General features: G+C 35.3%; 1 non-coding gene across 1 annotated transcript; it reads right to left on the bottom strand.

Moving 5' to 3' along the window:
• Positions 1-11,039: 11,039 nt before the first annotated feature.
• On the bottom strand, positions 11,040-11,112 carry TRNAM-CAU (transfer RNA methionine (anticodon CAU)). The gene has a single exon. It is a non-coding gene; the product is annotated as a tRNA-Met (tRNA).
• Positions 11,113-11,738: the final 626 nt, after the last annotated feature.

The raw sequence follows: 11,738 nt of genomic DNA, 5'->3' as shown, positions 1-11,738 counted from the left end.
TGTTTATGACCTATCTCCCTTTATCCAAACACCATCGAAATTATATATGTTTCAAATTAGAGTGTGTTAATTGGATTTTTCACAATATCATGGAGCTTTAAAATGCAATTTTCTCAAAACTATAAATTTTGAGTTTTTTTTCCTTTTGAACTGGCCCGTCCACACCTGTGGAGTAACGGTCAGCGTGTCTGGCCGCGAAACCAGGTGGCCCGGGTTCGAATCCCGGTCGGGGCAAGTTGCCTGGTTGAGGGTTTTTCCGGGGTTTTCCCTCAACCCAATACGAGCAACTGCTGGGTAACTTTCGGTGCTGGACCCCGGATTCCTTTCATCGGCATTATCACTTTCATTTCATTCAGACGCTAAATAATCTAGATGTTAATACAGTGTCGTAAAATAACACAATGAAATAAATAAAAAATATATATGCATATATATATATATGTTTGTGTGTGTTTCAAAGGACCAAATATACTGTAACAGATGTATTTGGACTTTTTTTATTGGACCATATGCATTGCACCATATATACGTACTGTACCGACCATATGCATTGTACAAAATGTCTCTGAACGTTTTTATCATTGGACCATAAGCATTGTACGAAATGTCTTTGAACGTTTTTTAGAACTGGAGGATATGCACTGTACCAAATGTTTTTTAATGAGTATAATTATTGAATCATTCACTCGAACAAAGTTGTAACCACTGAATATGAATTAAAGATGGACCTACATTATGTTTGTCCTTCTGCATGCGATGGGAAACTTTGTTTTTACCGAAATAAACAGTTGGCGACATTACAGATATATGTTATAATTTTAACAATTTTTTTACTCTTTTGTAAAATTTACTTTTTCTTGGTTGCAACGTCGTCCGGGTGAATGATTCAATACAATATTATAAACCTCATGGTAGATAAGACCAGGGTAGACCAAGGAAGAGATGGAGTAACTTATGACGTTGGAACAGGCAGCATTGCCTACTCTTTGAAGTGGAGACGGCGATCTTCTTTCAAATTACAACTCCCCAGTTCTAACTTTGTCTTATAAGAAAGCAACTGTTCTGAAAAAAAACCATTGCATTCATTTCTAAGGAAATAAAATAGTAGGCTACCCGTTTCATAATTAAATGGTGAATTTGCAAAACGACTTAAGTCCACATTTTGGGGGTTTTGAGTTGAGTTGCGTACAAGGAGTATCGTTTAGTAGTATAATGACTTTAATCCACGTCTTTTGTATAGTTTTTATTAGCAACAGAATATTTGGTGAAGGGGTAAAACGACTTTAGTCTTAGACTTAAGTTGTTTTTCCTGTCAAGTACTGAAGAAACTTACACAATATGTAATTTTAATTAACTTATACACTCCACTGACAAATTGTTTTCTGTCTGTTATCATTGGTAATTCTTTCCGAACTTATCTCACGTTTACCATTCCTTCTAATGCATCCTTCAGTAGGCAGTTCTATTCAACAAGTGACACAACCAATTCCCTTTCTACTTCTTGATCATTTTCAACGTCGTTCTTTCTCCACACTTTCCAACACAATGGTTTATCCCCGATCAATGAAACCAAAATTCAAGATATTCGTAAAATGCATAAGAACATTCGTGATGAAGAAGGCGTGAATACATTTTACGAAAACATTATAGCATGGGAGACAACAAAGAATTGAAAGATGAAACTAAGCTGTGGTCTCGTTATAACACTCCTAAGGATTGTCTGTGCTCTTGTGATTATCAAATTGTTCAAAATAATGTTGTTCAACAATTGGAATAAGGTTATTTTATAATTTTTGTATAAATACATTTAGTTAAACATGTTTATTTGTCAGTAACCTAATAATTATGATGTAGGATTGAAGTTAATTTGCAGAACAACTTAAGACCTGAAGATAATTAAATTTTTTACGACCTGAAGAAGAATACAAAAGTATGAATTCTTATAATAAAACTATTTCTCTTACATATAAAAAATTATATTGTAACAATATATGGTTCAGCGAGGCTAAAATTAGTTTTGCTTAATTTTCTCAAAAGTACTTCTAGGGACTTAAGTCGTTTTGCAAATTCACAATTCAATTACAGTATAATCTTTTCATTTTAAGATAAGAATTTTATTACCGCCACTGTACACAAGAGAAGCGTTGTAATTTTTATTTCAACATTTAAGTTCAAATTAAGATTTTAATATTCAACGCCAACCGCAATTCTGCTGGATTTGAACTTCCGTGTCGACATTTTTGCTACGTGCCGCTTTTATGCACAAGATGTAAATTAGCGTGAATAATATGGATGGACAGAGGAAATATGACAATGATTTCTGTTAACTTTCAGGTGAAACGTCGACACTCACATTTAAAAATTTAGTCCGAAGGGCAGAAACGCGACAGGTGCAGCCGACGTTCTTGTCGGAGGGGGTTGGGGCGGGAGACCGCTCGCTTGACATGCCCTTCACGTCCTCCCTTGGTGCGATCGTCCCCTGGGAGGAACACACGTCGACAGAGAGGACTCTCGCTTCACGTGAGGGAGTCCAGGGTTCGGTTACTGCGATGAAAAGTCCTCTCTTTGCAATCAGATATTCAATATCTGGTCCGCTTCTCTCTCACTCTGCTGAAAACATCTAAATCAAGATTACGTTCCTACTTAAGTCAGTCTTGTGGTAAGCATTCTTCAAAACCACAAATATAAAACAACAGGAAAGAGTGACAGGGAATTTGAGGAAATTTATGTGATTACGTGTAATGTCTACGTATAGCCGACAGAGACTAGGATAATGAAATTAAGATAATCAAATGCAATTTGTTGTAAGATTTAGGCCTAAGTGTGCCTATTGAATGGAATGAAATAAGCTGAGAATAACAGTTAATCCTCTAGTAGTACTAGTAGTAGTAATAATAATAACGGTGGCGTAGCGTCAATGTAAGCTAAAAAACTTAGATTCCCCAGTTAATAATAATTTCATAATAAACCTGCAGTTTATGGACAAAATTATTTATTAATTTTAATAGAATTTATATTTACGCTTTAAATATTGTGATGCGGCAGCTCAGGATGATGTGATGCAGCAGTAAACAAGAAGCCTGCACACACCAGCTTCCAAACAGACTGGTTTCTTCTGTGTAATCCACCCCACAGATTTTCCATCCCTTTCTAACTAAACTAGCCTAGTCGCAAGGCTCGCAAGAAGCTAGCTTTAACATTTAAAATAAGTAGTTTCCGAGTTATCCCTTTTCGTCAGTTGTGTTCCGTTGAAGTGTTAGTGTGAATTGTGGCTGATATAATAAATAATGAGCGAAATAACACTTCCTGATACTAATTTAATTGAATTTTTTAGGACAATTGTATTATCAAGACTGACTTACGAACAAAAAGTGTGATTTAAAAAACAAATGACCGACTCCCTTGCTGTGAATGAAGGACACAACCAAAAGACAGACGCATACTTACGTAATGATACTAATATTGTGATTTCTCTAAGTATGACAGGGAGTGAGCTGATGTTATACGTATACGTGTCTATTTGTTAAGAGATATGTGAATGCCTTATCGGTGTTACTTACGATGTTGCAACCAATCTTCGACTGCTGACTTGACATTGACTACTATTTATTTTAAGACTGTATTTTTGTAATACGTTTTCTCATATTGCATGAAAGACAACTTGAGTTAGCTTCCCCCGCTCAAAATTTCGTGCTACGCCACTGAATAATAATAATAATAATAATAATAATAATAATAATAATAATAATAATAATAATAATAATAATACGAGGAGCCTTAAGAACAATCAACCAGGTTTTTCACAACCATGAAAACCCAAAAACATACCAGGTTAATAGTACATTATGCAACGAGCCTATAATGGTAGTAATTAAGACGCGAATATGTTTGTTTATGAAACGAGCGCAAGCGAGTTCCATAATTTTCATACCAGCGTCTTAATTACCATTATAAGCAAGTTTCATACGACTTTTTATGCTCGACCATATTTCTAACTTGAAATTATTCATAAGTATTCATGTTTTAGTTATGTAACTGAGGAGCGTAACTGACCTGAATTGTGAGATGTGCGCAGACGCGAAAGTATTGATTTTTTCCGAGGCACAAATGTCATTGACCTTGATATGATCTAGAGAATAACATGAACATTAGGCTTGATATAACCTGGAAATTGATTTAGAATTGAAAAACGAGATGACAAATTGAATTTATTTGAATATTATTTTTTATTAACGCTAATTATTATAGTAACAGAACATAACCTTCTGCGACAGTATTGGATTTCCAGCCTCCGTGACTTTTCGCTAATTGTCTTTCGATTGCATATCCGAGAATAATCGATACTTGCGGTTTCATAATGGTACAATGGTGATTTCTCATTGGCTGAACAACTGAATTATAATGAATAGGTTACTTTAATGAGGTGCATTAAAGGGCTACTATCAGGTTTATAATTACTACATTTCGTCATGGTCGAGCATAAAAGCATATAAAGTTCTAGCAAGACCTGTCCTCAAGTATGGTAGTGAGGCCTGGACTGTCCGAAACTCAGATGTTCAACGCCTACCAACTGCGGAAATGAGATTTCTAAGGAAGACTGCCCGCTAGAGCTTGCTTGACCACAAAAGGAATGAACTAATTACAGAAGAATTGAAAATTACACCTATTTATGAACATCTCAACTACTATAGACAAAAATGGCTTAACCATGTCAATAAGATGGACCGTTCCAGACTCCCAAGACTAATTCTCCGCTATATACCACATGGAAGACGATCTTTGGGACGCCCCCTGAAAAGATGGACGGAGACCGTAACAGGTCACTAGGCCTAATACCTGCAAGGACGATGATAATGATAATAATACGAGTAATGTCATACAAGATGTGCGATTAGCCTATACGCGTAATTATATGAACAAATACGTAAAACGTTCCAATGGAAATATATCATATTGTCAGACGTTATGCAAGAATGATTCATAATTGAGGAAATATTCCAACAAGTTTCTGGTAAAGAAGCTATCAGATTTAGTGCAGGGCTTCTCACTGAATTCGGAAAGATGACAGAAATCTATCAAAATTGAAACTGTATTCCGTTGGCCGATTCAGAAAAGAAGTGACATTTTTTTTTAACAATTGTTCAAACTGAACAACTTTGAATTTAGAAAGCTTCTCACTATTCGTGAGCTGCCACAAGGGACAAAGAGTACTTAACCATATAAATGTTTACAAGTTCAGTGAACCATTAATTTTGTTTTGACAATGAAACTCCAAGTACATAGCTGCAAATACATTTTGTGATTGGTGGAAATATACCTAGTTTTAGAGAGGCAAGTGTTACAAAAAAGTAAAGAATGCTAATGAACTTGGTTTCATTTCGAATGTAGGTGATGCTTCAGAAGAGCAATTGATCCTTTCAATGCAGCTAAAGTTACAATCGGAGTAATAGATGTAGGTATTCCAAACCTCTTAAACACATATTTCATGACGATTAACTGTTAACTGTTGTAATATACCTGGCTGACTAGTTTCGAAGTAGTATCCTCCATTGTCCAAAGCATAGTGAAGATCCCGCTCTGTCTTCTGGTTTCCTATTGTGGTGAAGTGTGTTCATGATTGTGTCGAAAAGGGTGTGTGTTCTGCGATACCTGGTTAAGAGTAAAAGCCATATATTAAAAGCAATAAATGTGTCGTATTTTTATGGCTGAATTTTTATGTAATAACTTTAAACAATAAAATAACATAAAACTTATAAAACACGTAAAATAATCGATGACGTTTCATTGAATTCAGAGTCCAGTTTTCCTGTACTAAACTTGCAATGTTCGGTGAAGCAATTTCTCCTCTTTACAATTAAATTTTCTATAAGTATATCGAACTAATGGTAAAATTTCTTATCTCTTTTTCAAAGTCTCCTATTCTATCAACAGTAATCTCACTAGACGTTTTGATTTATCTAGAGAAAATCAAAACTCGAGTGGGATATAATTGACTATTACACGATTAGAAGAAAGTATATAAAGATTAGAAGTAACGAAGTACTCCAATACAATAAAATATTAATTGACTTACGAAAATACAACTGTCTTCAAATGTATTATTGTACCATCTCAACATTGCAAATATTACGCTAGATGTATGCTAGATGGCAGTAGTGAGCAATGCCTTCTCGTCGAGAAGTTCTCGATCTATTATACACGATGGCAATGTTACTAGTCAAGAAGGCTTTGTTGATTCGGTTTCATTTTTATTAAAATGCAACATTCCACTTCAATTATCCGAATCCCAGTAATCAACGTCACTTGACAGATGATTTTCAATAAATCTTAATATTAAACAATCTCTGATACGTGACTATCCACAATATCATATAGCAGAAGCTATAACATAACCTAACTAATATACTGTACACAAGTGATAGAAACGTTTTAATTAACGACGATGACATAAAAATAAACATGAATAATTTTAAAAGGAATAATTATTGAATGTACAATTTTCAAATTTGAATGTGGTTGGTGGTTCAATTGATGTTATATTGGACGTGTGCGTAATAGAAGTGGAACTCGTTGATTTAGGCCTACATGGTGTATTCAACTTACTCAGAATTTCCGAATGAATAATTTTAAAAGGAATAATTATTGAATGTGCAATTTTCAAATTTGAATATGGTTGGTGGTTCAATTGATGTTATATTGGACGTGTGCGTAATAGAATTGGAACTCGTTGATTTAGGACTACGTGGTGTATTCAACTTATTCAGGATTTCCGAATGGTGCTCTTCATTTATTTGTAAATCGGATTTCAGAAGATGCCTAGGTATGATCAGTGATTTTTATTAATTCTTGTTCTTGAATGCCAATGCGAGTCATATTTGAAACTGCTGTGCATCGACTGGAGTGGTTTGTAATTTTATATATATATATATATATATATATATATATATATATATTTTGACGTCCAGACCAGCGCAGTTTCAAATGTTGGCAGACAAAGAAACAAATGCTAGGGACGCGATAAAATTAAACAAATGCTAGGGACGCGATAAAATTGTGCGATAAGCAGCCATGATTGGTTGAAATATGTCCTTTCGTACCGTTTTAGTGGTCAAAAGTAGTATGACGTAGTAAGAGTGTAATAGTCTTATGTAATTTGTTATAGGCCTACTGTCAAGTTTAAATTCCTTTGTAAGTTACTGCTAGATAAACTCTTTGTCAAAGTAGATCTTGCACATGTATAATCTTATTTTATGATTTCTCTGCCTTTATTCTTCGTATGGCATAAGTCCCTCCGGAATTTCCACACTTTGCAGGACAATTCATAAATATCCAAATTAATGGAGGTGGCGACAGACTGTGGCTTTAAAACATCAAGACTTGTTGACAATTCACTGCTAGTGCCGAGTGGCTGCTCTTCTAGTTTGGTGGTTATGGATTCATTCTTTAGAATAGGTGGTCTTCCTCGGTTTAGGTCTCAATCACTCAATCATTTACACCAGTTTGATGCCGTCCTACCACTAACCACCCGTTCACCTTCCATTTCGTGATCCTTTGCGCGAAAAGGGACTAAGGCCATGAAAGAAAATTTTACAGGAGAACAAAATAACGAATTTGCGGTATAAAAACTGCATTTCTATGTTTTCACATCTTGCGCTACCTGTAAGAGCTTTTTTTACATACTAAACTAGGACGTAGTTTTACACAGTGCTTCTTAAATACCTAAATCTTTCTTATACTTGCTAAGAAAACAAGTGAAAACTTTAATAATTGTATTTTTCTCGAAAAGTACATAATGTAATATTAACATTCAATAAGTAATGCATTAAAAACTATAGCACCTAGAACCATGAATTTTTTTAAATGCTCAGTATTTCATCCTCTTTTTGAAACCACAAAAAACAAAAATATAAAAAATCAGACTTTAGGTCCCATTTCCTGCAACTAGTCTCTTTAACTGCTGATTTTGCAGTTATGCGTTATTTTTTTTTTCAAAAGAAACGCAGAAGTATTCGAATTACTCCGCACAATCACAATATGAAACTGATATACACACACACACACACACACATACATATACAGGGTGTTTAAAAATACGGGCATAATTTCAGGTATGTATTTCCCACATGTAGACAATCAAAATAGTTCATTACAACATGTGTCCGGAAATGCTTCATTTCCGAGTTATGGCCTTCACAACATTGAAAATCACCGGAACGTTTTTCTTTCCGCAGGTCGTTGTCATTACAGAAGATGTTCAAAATGTCCACCTCCTGCTTGAATACAGACCTCACATCGATGTCTCATTGACCTGCGAACACGATCCCAAACTCCAGGAGTATTGCGTATGTCCTCAGAACATGCCACAATTCGATTCCGAAGGGATTCCAAATCAGGCACCGGAGACGAATAAACCAATGATTTTAAATGGCCCCACAAGTAGAAATCGAGAGGGTTCAGATCAGGTGAGCGTGGAGGCCAAGCAATTGGGCCACCTCTACCTATCCATCGATCAGGAAACCTTCGATCCAAGTACCGGCGAGCCTTACGACTGAAGTGTGCAGGAGCGCCATCATGCAAGAAGTGAATGTGTTGGCGATTGATCAGTGGAGTGTCTTCTAAAACATGAGGTATGGTGTTTTCCAGGCAGTTTGTGTACGCCTGCTCCGTAAGTCTGTTTACAAGTACATGGGGTCCAACTAGTCGATCACCAATGATACCGGCCCACATGTTGAGGGAGAACCGCACCTGGTGATGAGCTGGGACAGTTGCACGTGGGTTTTCATACGCCCATACATGCTGATTGTGGAAATTTGTTATGCCATCTCGTGTGAACTGTGCTTCATCTGTAAATAATACTAAGGCAGGAAAGTTCGGATTTACACCACACTGCTGCAAGAACCACTGACAGAACCTAACTCGTGCAGGGTAATCTGCTGGTGACAGGGCCTGTACACGTTACAAATGATAAGGATACAATTGATACTCTCTCAACAGTCTCCAGACAGTCGTATGAGGAACATTGACTTGCAACGCTACCCTTCGTGTGCTGATAGGAGTCATGTTCACAGCCTCCAGAATCTCCTCCTGTACTTCTGGAGTTGTAGATCTTGGTCGTCCCCTTCCCAAACCAGGAGAGTTAAATTTTCCATACTCGCACAGACTGTAATAGAGACGTACATATGTCTTCCGATCTGGACATTGTCGCTGTGGGTACCTCTCCTGGTACAAACGACGAGCCAGCGCAGCATTGCCGTCCGCCTTACCGTACATGAAGTGTATCTCTGCCAGCTCTTGATTTGAATACATGTCGCACAGTCTAACGCCTACACAACACTGAATGTAACCTTCGCCTCGGAATGAATTGTCAGAGTGCCCTCTTAATGTCTCCTTTGACGGCAACGACCTGCGGAAAGAAAAACGTTCCGGTGAATTTCAATGTTGTGAAGGCCATAACTCGGAAATGAAGCATTTCCGGACACATGTTGTAATGAACTATTTTGATTGTCTACATGTGGGAAATACATACCTGAAATTATGCCCCGTATTTTTGAAACACCCTGTGTATATATATATATATATATATATATATATATATATATATATATATATATATATAACTATTGCAATTAATTATTACAGACACACAATTATGACACAAGACGAAATATTAATTCAACATTAGTAGAACCTAAATGCCTCGCATCTGCTGGTCTAAAGCATAACATAAATTTTGGCCCTCGGTTGTACAATGCTTTAACTAAATTACACCCAGAACTTCTAACATGTAACCCACTAACATATAACAAGAAAATTAGAAACGTGTTAATATCTTCAATTTGATTAAATAAATTTATATCCTATGTGTATGAATTAATCATCCTATATTATATTTGTATTCTATAATTCTGAAATATATATTAGTCCTACTTTTCACGTGCGATATTATTCTTCTCTAGTGTTAATATTATATTATATAATTCCATTGCCGCTGTAATTATATTTTAGTTCCTATTTTATCTCACTTATTATTATTATTATTATTATTATTATTATTATTATTATTATTTTAATATTATATCTGAACTGCGACCGAGCACGAGCGCTGCTCATTCGGTCTCAAATTTTGTTAACACTACTGTATCTTCTTTTTATGTTGCTTGTATTATTTTATTTGTATTTCTCTTTGTTTGTTTTGTAATTATATTTCTTTATTCCGTATATTTGAATTTAAATAAATAAATAAATAAATAAATAAATAAGTAATATTCTGTTCTTAAAAAAAATTGCTTCTTAAAATGTGTTTCAAAACTATACTAACAGCAGATGTATAAAAATCGATCGTTGCCTCGCAACTCAAGGACAAATGAATACAACATTCATAGGAGAATGCTTTTGAGACGACTTAGTACTTTAAAATTTGTTCAGAAATAAATAAAATTAGAAATAGACGTAGGCTACAAAGACACACATGAATATTTAAACTGGGAACAAAATATTTAAAATAATTTAATTAATTTTTAATCTTCCTCAACTTGGTGAGGTTGCCAAAGACAAAGAGTGTTAAACAGTAAAGACTCTGAAGAAATTAGAGCACTTTATTATACAAGCAGAACAATCCACCATGTTGAATCCCACAGTCAAGGCGACATGACAATTTAAATATGAGATCATGGGTAAGGATGAGATTACTCTATTGTATGCAAGTTTAAGGTAGCGAAACATTAAGTTTTCATTGTATTTACATACTTACGCATTAATTACGTAATATATTCATACAGGAAAGAATAATGATAGTTACTCTGTTATTTTTTCTGGACAGAAAATACTGTATATGATTCTTATAGATATTTGTGGGCTGAATTCAGATCTATTCTTCAATTTTTTCTATCACAGATAGTTTTTTACTCATTCAATTAAGAGTTTTTGTTATTTCGGAGGTTGTCAGTAGGAATTATAGCAAATAAAAAGGGGTTAATATTTAATTTTAATTGTATCGTGTTAATAGGAACAATAACATTAATATTTTACATAAAAATTCGCTCCGGCGCCGGGGATCGAACCCGGGCCCTTGGTTATATGTACCAAGCGCTCTGACCACTGAGCTACGCCGAATTCAATCCAGAGCACCGAATCGAACCTTCCTCCTTCGATGTTTCCCTTTGTGGCCTGACTACAAGTTAGGCATATATATGAGCCGTTGAGAGCAGAAGTGGTGTAAGTCAAAAATGGGTAATGAAGGTTAAAGTAAAGATTCTGTAAAATACAGCGCAAAGTAGCAATTAATATCCAATTTATTTAAACTATTTGTAGTCAGTGTATACCACGAAGGACATATTAATTGCTACTTTGCACTGTATTTTACAGAATTTTTACTTTAAACCTCATTATCCCACTTTTGACTTACACCACTTTTGCTCTGAACGGCTCATATGTTGACGTGTATCCAATGTCAACTGCCATTATACTATGAGCGCACTCAGCTGAGTGACTTGTTGGCCGGGAATCCGCAGTTATTATGCACTGCTAGCTGAGAGAATATTATAGATATAATTATTAATTTGTCCTACAGAATTTATCTGTAATATTGACACTTAATATTTTAGGTTATCTGGATTAAATTCGGCGTAGCTCAGTGGTCAGAGCGCTTGGTACGTAGAATTAAGGACCCGGGTTCGATCCCCGGCAATGGAGCAAATTTTTCTCCTAAAATATTAAGTGTCAATATTAGCCTACAGATA

This window comes from Periplaneta americana, chromosome 11 (assembly GCF_040183065.1).
Source record: "Periplaneta americana isolate PAMFEO1 chromosome 11, P.americana_PAMFEO1_priV1, whole genome shotgun sequence".
Taxonomy (NCBI): domain Eukaryota; kingdom Metazoa; phylum Arthropoda; class Insecta; order Blattodea; family Blattidae; genus Periplaneta; species Periplaneta americana.
Note: the sequence above shows the minus strand (reverse complement) of the source record. Positions and strands in the feature narration are given on the sequence as shown.